Source organism: Salmo salar, chromosome 03 (genome assembly GCF_965601325.2).
Source record: "Salmo salar chromosome 03, fSalSal1, whole genome shotgun sequence".
Lineage (NCBI taxonomy): Eukaryota > Metazoa > Chordata > Actinopteri > Salmoniformes > Salmonidae > Salmo > Salmo salar.
The window spans coordinates 4363066-4375899 of record NC_138293.1 but is presented as its reverse complement, the minus strand read 5'-3'; the positions used below and the strand labels follow the sequence as shown (position 1 = coordinate 4375899).

The window sequence follows — 12834 nt, the reverse complement described above, 5'->3', positions numbered from 1 at the left end:
ACCGACTAACAGACGGTACTAACGGAGAACTGGAGACCGACTAACAGACGGTAGATACTAACGGAGAACTAGAGACCGACTAACAGACGGTAGATACTAACGGAGAACTAGAGACCGACTAACAGACGGTAGGTACTAACGGAGAACTACAGACCGACTAACAGACGGTACTAACGGAGAACTAGAGACCGACTAACAGACGGTAGGTACTAACGGAGAACTACAGACCGACTAACAGACGCTAGGTACTAACGGAGAACTACAGACCGACTAACAGACGGTAGGTACTAACGGAGAACTACAGACCGACTAACAGACGGTAGCTAACGGAGAACTAGAGACCGACTAACAGACGGTAGGTACTAACGGAGAACTACAGACCGACTAACAGACGGTAGGTACTAACGGAGAACTACAGACCGACTAACAGACGGTAGGTACTAACGGAGAACTACAGACCGACTAACAGACGGTAGATACTAACGGAGAACTACAGACCGACTAACAGACGGTAGATACTAACGGAGAACTACAGACCGACTAACAGACGGTACTAACGGAGAACTACAGACCGACTAACAGACGGTACTAACGGAGAACTACAGACCGACTAACAGACGGTACTAACGGAGAACTGGAGACCGACTAACAGACGGTAGGTACTAACGGAGAACTGGAGACCGACTAACAGACGGTAGATACTAACGGAGAACTAGAGACCGACTAACAGACGGTAGATACTAACGGAGAACTAGAGACCGACTAACAGATGGTAGGTACTAACGGAGAACTACAGACCGACTAACAGACGGTACTAACGGAGAACTAGAGACCGACTAACAGACGGTAGGTACTAACGGAGAACTACAGACCGACTAACAGACGCTAGATACTAACGGAGAACTACAGACCGACTAACAGACGGTAGGTACTAACGGAGAACTACAGACCGACTAACAGACGGTACAAACGGAGAACTACAGACCGACTAACAGACGGTTGATACTAACGGAGAACTACAGACCGACTAACAGACGGTAGATACTAACGGAGAACTACAGACCGACTAACAGACGGTACTAACGGAGAACTACAGACCGACTAACAGACGGTACTAACGGAGAACTACAGACCGACTAATAGACGGTAGATACTAACGGAGAACTACAGACCGACTAACAGACGGTACTAACGGAGAACTACAGACCGACTAACAGATGGTAGATACTAACGGAGAACTACAGACCGACTAACAGACGGTACTAACGGAGAACTACAGACCGACTAACAGACGGTAGATACTAACGGAGAACTACAGACCGACTAACAGACGGTAGATACTAACGGAGAACTACAGACCGACTAACAGACGGTAGATACTAACGGAGAACTACAGACCGACTAACAGACGGTAGTACTAACGGAGAACTACAGACCGACTAACAGACGGTAGGTACTAACGGAGAACTACAGACCGACTAACAGACGGTAGGTACTAACGGAGAACTACAGACCGACTAACAGACGGTAGATACTAACGGAGAACTACAGACCGACTAACAGACGGTAGATACTAACGGAGAACTACAGACCGACTAACAGACGGTAGATACTAACGGAGAACTACAGACCGACTAACAGACGGTAGATACTAACGGAGAACTACAGACCGACTAACAGACGGTACTCGGAGCTAGCCGCTAACGCGGACCGGAGACTACAGACCGACTAACAGACGGTAGGTACTAACGGAGAACTACAGACCGACTAACAGACGGTAGGTACTAACGGAGAACTACAGACCGACTAACAGACGGTAGGTACTAACGGAGAACTACAGACCGACTAACAGACGGTAGGTACTAACGGAGAACTACAGACCGACTAACAGACGGTAGGTACTAACGGAGAACTACAGACCGACTAACAGACGGTAGGTACTAACGGAGAACTACAGACCGACTAACAGACGGTAGATACTAACGGAGAACTACAGACCGACTAACAGACGGTAGGTACTAACGGAGAACTACAGACCGACTAACAGACGGTAGGTACTAACGGAGAACTACAGACCGACTAACAGACGGTAGGTACTAACGGAGAACTACAGACCGACTAACAGACGGTAGGTACTAACGGAGAACTACAGACCGACTAACAGACGGTAGGTACTAACGGAGAACTACAGACCGACTAACAGACGGTAGGTACTAACGGAGAACTACAGACCGACTAACAGACGGTAGGTACTAACGGAGAACTACAGACCGACTAACAGACGGTACTAACGGAGAACTACAGACCGACTAACAGACGGTAGGTACTAACGGAGAACTACAGACCGACTAACAGACGGTAGGTACTAACGGAGAACTACAGACCGACTAACAGACGGTAGATACTAACGGAGAACTACAGACCGACTAACAGACGGTAGATACTAACGGAGAACTACAGACCGACTAACAGACGGTAGATACTAACGGAGAACTACAGACCGACTAACAGACGGTAGATACTAACGGAGAACTACAGACCGACTAACAGACGGTACTAACGGAGAACTACAGACCGACTAACAGACGGTACTAACGGAGAACTACAGACCGACTAACAGACGGTACTAACGGAGAACTGGAGACCGACTAACAGACGGTAGATACTAACGGAGAACTGGAGACCGACTAACAGACGGTAGATAGTAACGGAGAACTACAGACCGACTAACAGACGGTAGGTACTAACGGAGAACTAGAGACCGACTAACAGACGGTAGATACTAACGGAGAACTACAGACCGACTAACAGACGGTAGATACTAACGGAGAACTAGAGACCGACTAACAGACGGTAGATACTAACGGAGAACTACAGACCGACTAACAGACGGTAGGTACTAACGGAGAACTAGAGACCGACTAACAGACGGTAGATACTAACGGAGAACTACAGACCGACTAACAGACGGTAGGTACTAACGGAGAACTACAGACCGACTAACAGACGGTACTAACGGAGAACTACAGACCGACTAACAGACGGTAGTACTAACGGAGAACTACAGACCGACTAACAGACGGTACTAACGGAGAACTACAGACCGACTAACAGACGGTAGATACTAACGGAGAACTACAGACCGACTAACAGACGGTAGTACTAACGGAGAACTACAGACCGACTAACAGACGGTAGGTACTAACGGAGAACTACAGACCGACTAACAGACGGTAGGTACTAACGGAGAACTACAGACCGACTAACAGACGGTAGGTACTAACGGAGAACTACAGACCGACTAACAGACGGTAGGTACTAACGGAGAACTACAGACCGACTAACAGACGGTAGGTACTAACGGAGAACTACAGACCGACTAACAGACGGTAGATACTAACGGAGAACTACAGACCGACTAACAGACGGTAGATACTAACGGAGAACTACAGACCGACTAACAGACGGTAGTACTAACGGAGAACTACAGACCGACTAACAGACGGTAGGTACTAACGGAGAACTACAGACCGACTAACAGACGGTACTAACGGAGAACTACAGACCGACTAACAGACGGTACTAACGGAGAACTACAGACCGACTAACAGAGATACTAACGGAGAACTAGAGACCGACTAACAGACGGTAGATACTAACGGAGAACTACAGACCGACTAACAGACGGTAGGTACTAACGGAGAACTACAGACCGACTAACAGACGGTAGGTACTAACGGAGAACTACAGACCGACTAACAGACGGTAGATACTAACGGAGAACTACAGACCGACTAACAGACGGTAGGTACTAACGGAGAACTACAGACCGACTAACAGACGGTAGGTACTAACGGAGAACTACAGACCGACTAACAGACGGTAGGTACTAACGGAGAACTACAGACCGACTAACAGACGGTAGATACTAACGGAGAACTACAGACCGACTAACAGACGGTAGATACTAACGGAGAACTACAGACCGACTAACAGACGGTAGATACTAACGGAGAACTACAGACCGACTAACAGACGGTAGATACTAACGGAGAACTACAGACCGACTAACAGACGGTAGGTACTAACGGAGAACTACAGACCGACTAACAGACGGTAGGTACTAACGGAGAACTACAGACCGACTAACAGACGGTAGGTACTAACGGAGAACTACAGACCGACTAACAGACGGTAGGTACTAACGGAGAACTACAGACCGACTAACAGACGGTAGGTACTAACGGAGAACTACAGACCGACTAACAGACGGTAGGTACTAACGGAGAACTACAGACCGACTAACAGACGGTAGGTACTAACGGAGAACTACAGACCGACTAACAGACGGTAGGTACTAACGGAGAACTACAGACCGACTAACAGACGGTAGATACTAACGGAGAACTACAGACCGACTAACAGACGGTAGATACTAACGGAGAACTACAGACCGACTAACAGACGGTAGATACTAACGGAGAACTACAGACCGACTAACAGACGGTAGGTACTAACGGAGAACTACAGACCGACTAACAGACGGTAGGTACTAACGGAGAACTACAGACCGACTAACAGACGGTAGGTACTAACGGAGAACTACAGACCGACTAACAGACGGTAGGTACTAACGGAGAACTACAGACCGACTAACAGACGGTAGGTACTAACGGAGAACTACAGACCGACTAACAGACGGTAGGTACTAACGGAGAACTACAGACCGACTAACAGACGGTAGGTACTAACGGAGAACTACAGACCGACTAACAGACGGTACTAACGGAGAACTACAGACCGACTAACAGACGGTAGGTACTAACGGAGAACTACAGACCGACTAACAGACGGTAGGTACTAACGGAGAACTACAGACCGACTAACAGACGGTAGGTACTAACGGAGAACTACAGACCGACTAACAGACGGTAGATACTAACGGAGAACTACAGACCGACTAACAGACGGTAGATACTAACGGAGAACTACAGACCGACTAACAGACGGTAGATACTAACGGAGAACTACAGACCGACTAACAGACGGTAGGTACTAACGGAGAACTACAGACCGACTAACAGACGGTAGGTACTAACGGAGAACTACAGACCGACTAACAGACGGTAGGTACTAACGGAGAACTACGAGACCGACTAACAGACGAGTAGATACTAACGGAGAACTACAGACCGACTACGCGGCTAACGGAGAACTACAGACCGACTAACAGACGGTAGATACTAACGGAGAACTACAGACCGACTAACAGACGGTAGATACTAACGGAGAACTACAGACCGACTAACAGACGGTAGGTACTAACGGAGAACTACAGACCGACTAACAGACGGTACTAACGGAGAACTACAGACCGACTAACAGACGGTACTAACGGAGAACTACAGACCGACTAACAGACGGTAGGTACTAACGGAGAACTACAGACCGACTAACAGACGGTAGGTACTAACGGAGAACTACAGACCGACTAACAGACGGTAGGTACTAACGGAGAACTACAGACCGACTAACAGACGGTAGGTACTAACGGAGAACTACAGACCGACTAACAGACGGTAGGTACTAACGGAGAACTACAGACCGACTAACAGACGGTAGATACTAACGGAGAACTACAGACCGACTAACAGACGGTAGATACTAACGGAGAACTACAGACCGACTAACAGACGGTACTAACGGAAAACTACAGACCGACTAACAGACGGTACTAACGGAGAACTACAGACCGACTAACAGACGGTACTAACGAGAACTACAGACCGACTAACAGACGGTAGGTACTAACGGAGAACTACAGACCGACTAACAGACGGTAGATACTAACGGAGAACTACAGACCGACTAACAGACGGTACTAACGGAGAACTACAGACCGACTAACAGACGGTAGATACTAACGGAGAACTACAGACCGACTAACAGACGGTACAAACGGAGAACTACAGACCGACTAACAGACGGTAGGTACTAACGGAGAACTACAGACCGACTAACAGACGGTAGGTACTAACGGAGAACTACAGACCGACTAACAGACGGTAGGTACTAACGGAGAACTACAGACCGACTAACAGACGGTAGGTACTAACGGAGAACTACAGACCGACTAACAGACGGTAGGTACTAACGGAGAACTACAGACCGACTAACAGACGGTAGGTACTAACGGAGAACTACAGACCGACTAACAGACGGTAGGTACTAACGGAGAACTACAGACCGACTAACAGACGGTAGATACTAACGGAGAACTACAGACCGACTAACAGACGGTAGATACTAACGGAGAACTACAGACCGACTAACAGACGGTAGATACTAACGGAGAACTACAGACCGACTAACAGACGGTAGATACTAACGGAGAACTACAGACCGACTAACAGACGGTAGATACTAACGGAGAACTACAGACCGACTAACAGACGGTAGATACTAACGGAGAACTACAGACCGACTAACAGACGGTAGATACTAACGGAGAACTACAGACCGACTAACAGACGGTAGATACTAACGGAGAACTAGAGACCGACTAACAGACGGTAGATACTAACGGAGAACTACAGACCGACTAACAGACGGTAGGTACTAACGGAGAACTACAGACCGACTAACAGACGGTAGATACTAACGGAGAACTACAGACCGACTAACAGACGGTAGATACTAACGGAGAACTAGAGACCGACTAACAGACGGTAGATACTAACGGAGAACTACAGACCGACTAACAGACGGTAGGTACTAACGGAGAACTACAGACCGACTAACAGACGGTACTAACGGAGAACTACAGACCGACTAACAGACGGTAGATACTAACGGAGAACTACAGACCGACTAACAGACGGTAGATACTAACGGAGAACTACAGACCGACTAACAGACGGTACTAACGGAGAACTACAGACCGACTAACAGACGGTAGATACTAACGGAGAACTACAGACCGACTAACAGACGGTAGATACTAACGGAGAACTACAGACCGACTAACAGACGGTAGATACTAACGGAGAACTACAGACCGACTAACAGACGGTAGATAGTAACGGAGAACTACAGACCGACTAACAGACGGTAGATACTAACGGAGAACTACAGACCGACTAACAGACGGTAGATACTAACGGAGAACTAGAGACCGACTAACAGACGGTAGATACTAACGGAGAACTACAGACCGACTAACAGACGGTAGATACTAACGGAGAACTACAGACCGACTAACAGACGGTAGATACTAACGGAGAACTACAGACCGACTAACAGACGGTAGATACTAACGGAGAACTAGAGACCGACTAACAGACGGTAGATACTAACGGAGAACTAGAGACCGACTAACAGACGGTACTAACGGAGAACTACAGACCGACTAACAGACGGTAGGTACTAACGGAGAACTACAGACCGACTAACAGACGGTAGGTACTAACGGAGAACTAGAGACCGACTAACAGACGGTAGGTACTAACGGAGAACTACAGACCGACTAACAGACAGTAGATACTAACGGAGAACTACAGACCGACTAACAGACGGTAGATACTAACGGAGAACTAGAGACCGACTAACAGACGGTAGATACTAACGGAGAACTAGAGACCGACTAACAGACGGTAGATACTAACGGAGAACTACAGACCGACTAACAGACGGTACTAACGGAGAACTACAGACCGACTAACAGACGGTAGGTACTAACGGAGAACTACAGACCGACTAACAGACGGTAGGTACTAACGGAGAACTACAGACCGACTAACAGACGGTAGATACTAACGGAGAACTACAGACCGACTAACAGACGGTAGATACTAACGGAGAACTACAGACCGACTAACAGACGGTACTAACGGAGAACTACAGACCGACTAACAGACGGTACTAACGGAGAACTACAGACCGACTAACAGACGGTAGATACTAACGGAGAACTAGAGACCGACTAACAGACGGTAGATACTAACGGAGAACTAGAGACCGACTAACAGACGGTAGGTACTAACGGAGAACTACAGACCGACTAACAGACGGTACTAACGGAGAACTAGAGACCGACTAACAGACGGTAGGTACTAACGGAGAACTACAGACCGACTAACAGACGGTAGATACTAACGGAGAACTACAGACCGACTAACAGACGGTACTAACGGAGAACTACAGACCGACTAACAGACGGTAGATACTAACGGAGAACTACAGACCGACTAACAGACGGTAGATACTAACGGAGAACTACGGACCGACTAACAGACGGTAGGTACTAACGGAGAACTACAGACCGACTAACAGACGGTAGGTACTAACGGAGAACTACAGACCGACTAACAGACGGTAGGTACTAACGGAGAACTACAGACCGACTAACAGACGGTAGGTACTAACGGAGAACTACAGACCGACTAACAGACGGTAGGTACTAACGGAGAACTACAGACCGACTAACAGACGGTAGGTACTAACGGAGAACTACAGACCGACTAACAGACGGTAGGTACTAACGGAGAACTACAGACCGACTAACAGACGGTAGATACTAACGGAGAACTACAGACCGACTAACAGACGGTAGATACTAACGGAGAACTACAGACCGACTAACAGACGGTACTAACGGAGAACTAGAGACCGACTAACAGACGGTAGATACTAACGGAGAACTAGAGACCGACTAACAGACGGTAGATACTAACGGAGAACTACAGACCGACTAACAGACGGTAGATACTAACGGAGAACTACAGACCGACTAACAGACGGTAGATACTAACGGAGAACTACAGACCGACTAACAGACGGTAGATACTAACGGAGAACTACAGACCGACTAACAGACGGTAGATACTAACGGAGAACTAGAGACCGACTAACAGACGGTAGATACTAACGGAGAACTACAGACCGACTAACAGACGGTAGATACTAACGGAGAACTACAGACCGACTAACAGACGGTAGATACTAACGGAGAACTAGAGACCGACTAACAGACGGTAGATACTAACGGAGAACTAGAGACCGACTAACAGACGGTACTAACGGAGAACTACAGACCGACTAACAGACGGTAGGTACTAACGGAGAACTACAGACCGACTAACAGACGGTAGATACTAACGGAGAACTAGAGACCGACTAACAGACGGTACTAACGGAGAACTACAGACCGACTAACAGACGGTAGGTACTAACGGAGAACTACAGACCGACTAACAGACGGTAGGTACTAACGGAGAACTAGAGACCGACTAACAGACGGTAGGTACTAACGGAGAACTACAGACCGACTAACAGACAGTAGATACTAACGGAGAACTACAGACCGACTAACAGACGGTAGATACTAACGGAGAACTACAGACCGACTAACAGACGGTAGATACTAACGGAGAACTACAGACCGACTAACAGACGGTAGGTACTAACGGAGAACTAGAGACCGACTAACAGACGGTAGGTACTAACGGAGAACTACAGACCGACTAACAGACGGTAGATACTAACGGAGAACTACAGACCGACTAACAGACGGTAGATACTAACGGAGAACTACAGACCGACTAACAGACGGTAGATACTAACGGAGAACTAGAGACCGACTAACAGACGGTAGATACTAACGGAGAACTAGAAACCGACTAACAGACGGTACTAACGGAGAACTACAGACCGACTAACAGACGGTAGGTACTAACGGAGAACTAGAGACCGACTAACAGACGGTAGGTACTAACGGAGAACTACAGACCGACTAACAGACAGTAGATACTAACGGAGAACTACAGACCGACTAACAGACGGTAGATACTAACGGAGAACTACAGACCGACTAACAGACGGTACTAACGGAGAACTACAGACCGACTAACAGACGGTACTAACGGAGAACTAGAGACCGACTAACAGACGGTACTAACGGAGAACTAGAGACCGACTAACAGACGGTAGGTACTAACGGAGAACTACAGACCGACTAACAGACGGTAGATACTAACGGAGAACTACAGACCGACTAACAGACGGTAGGTACTAACGGAGAACTACAGACCGACTAACAGACGGTAGATACTAACGGAGAACTACAGACCGACTAACAGACGGTAGATACTAACGGAGAACTACAGACCGACTAACAGACGATACTAACGGAGAACTACAGACCGACTAACAGACGGTAGATACTAACGGAGAACTACAGACCGACTAACAGACGGTAGGTACTAACGGAGAACTACAGACCGACTAACAGACGGTAGATACTAACGGAGAACTACAGACCGACTAACAGACGGTAGATACTAACGGAGAACTAGAGACCGACTAACAGACGGTAGATACTAACGGAGAACTAGAGACCGACTAACAGACGGTAGATACTAACGGAGAACTACAGACCGACTAATAGACGGTAGATACTAACGGAGAACTACAGACCGACTAATAGACGGTAGATACTAACGGAGAACTACAGACCGACTAACAGACGGTAGATACTAACGGAGAACTACAGACCGACTAACAGACGGTAGATACTAACGGAGAACTACAGACCGACTAACAGACGGTAGATACTAACGGAGAACTACAGACCGACTAACAGACGGTAGGTACTAACGGAGAACTACAGACCGACTAACAGACGGTAGGTACTAACGGAGAACTACAGACCGACTAACAGACGGTAGATACTAACGGAGAACTACAGACCGACTAACAGACGGTAGGTACTAACGGAGAACTACAGACCGACTAACAGACGGTAGGTACTAACGGAGAACTACAGACCGACTAACAGACGGTAGGTACTAACGGAGAACTACAGACCGACTAACAGACGGTAGATACTAACGGAGAACTACAGACCGACTAACAGACGGTAGATACTAACGGAGAACTACAGACCGACTAACAGACGGTAGATACTAACGGAGAACTACAGACCGACTAACAGACGGTAGATACTAACGGAGAACTACAGACCGACTAACAGACGGTAGATACTAACGGAGAACTACAGACCGACTAACAGACGGTACTAACGGAGAACTACAGACCGACTAACAGACGGTAGGTACTAACGGAGAACTACAGACCGACTAACAGACGGTAGGTACTAACGGAGAACTACAGACCGACTAACAGACAGTAGATACTAACGGAGAACTACAGACCGACTAACAGACGGTAGATACTAACGGAGAACTACAGACCGACTAACAGACGGTACTAACGGAGAACTACAGACCGACGGTACTAACGGAGAACTACAGACCGACTAACAGACAGTAGATACTAACGGAGAACTACAGACCGACTAACAGACGGTAGATACTAACGGAGAACTACAGACCGACTAACAGACGGTACTAACGGAGAACTACAGACCGACTAACAGACGGTACTAACGGAGAACTAGAGACCGACTAACAGACGGTACTAACGGAGAACTAGAGACCGACTAACAGACGGTAGGTACTAACGGAGAACTACAGACCGACTAACAGACGGTAGATACTAACGGAGAACTACAGACCGACTAACAGACGGTACTAACGGAGAACTACAGACCGACTAACAGACGGTACTAACGGAGAACTGGAGACCGACTAACAGACGGTAGATACTAACGGAGAACTAGAGACCGACTAACAGACGGTAGATACTAACGGAGAACTAGAGACCGACTAACAGACGGTAGGTACTAACGGAGAACTACAGACCGACTAACAGACGGTACTAACGGAGAACTAGAGACCGACTAACAGACGGTAGGTACTAACGGAGAACTACAGACCGACTAACAGACGGTAGATACTAACGGAGAACTACAGACCGACTAACAGACGGTAGATACTAACGGAGAACTACAGACCGACTAACAGACGGTACTAACGGAGAACTACAGACCGACTAACAGACGGTAGATACTAACGGAGAACTACAGACCGACTAACAGACGGTAGATACTAACGGAGAACTACAGACCGACTAACAGACGGTAGGTACTAACGGAGAACTACAGACCGACTAACAGACGGTAGATACTAACGGAGAACTACAGACCGACTAACAGACGGTAGATACTAACGGAGAACTAGAGACCGACTAACAGACGGTAGATACTAACGGAGAACTACAGACCGACTAATAGACGGTAGATACTAACGGAGAACTACAGACCGACTAATAGACGGTAGATACTAACGGAGAACTACAGACCGACTAACAGACGGTAGATACTAACGGAGAACTACAGACCGACTAACAGACGGTAGATACTAACGGAGAACTACAGACCGACTAACAGACGGTAGATACTAACGGAGAACTACAGACCGACTAACAGACGGTAGGTACTAACGGAGAACTACAGACCGACTAACAGACGGTAGGTACTAACGGAGAACTACAGACCGACTAACAGACGGTAGATACTAACGGAGAACTACAGACCGACTAACAGACGGTACTAACGGAGAACTACAGACCGACTAACAGACGGTAGGTACTAACGGAGAACTACAGACCGACTAACAGACGGTAGGTACTAACGGAGAACTACAGACCGACTAACAGACGGTAGATACTAACGGAGAACTACAGACCGACTAACAGACGGTAGATACTAACGGAGAACTACAGACCGACTAACAGACGGTAGATACTAACGGAGAACTACAGACCGACTAACAGACGGTAGATACTAACGGAGAACTACAGACCGACTAACAGACGGTAGATACTAACGGAGAACTACAGACCGACTAACAGACGGTACTAACGGAGAACTACAGA

General features: G+C 47.5%; 1 long non-coding RNA gene across 1 annotated transcript in view; it reads right to left on the bottom strand.

Moving 5' to 3' along the window:
• Positions 1 to 12834, bottom strand: part of LOC106596701 (NADH dehydrogenase [ubiquinone] flavoprotein 2, mitochondrial) — a 33638-nt gene that overhangs the window by 19945 nt on the left and 859 nt on the right. The window lies entirely within an intron of this gene.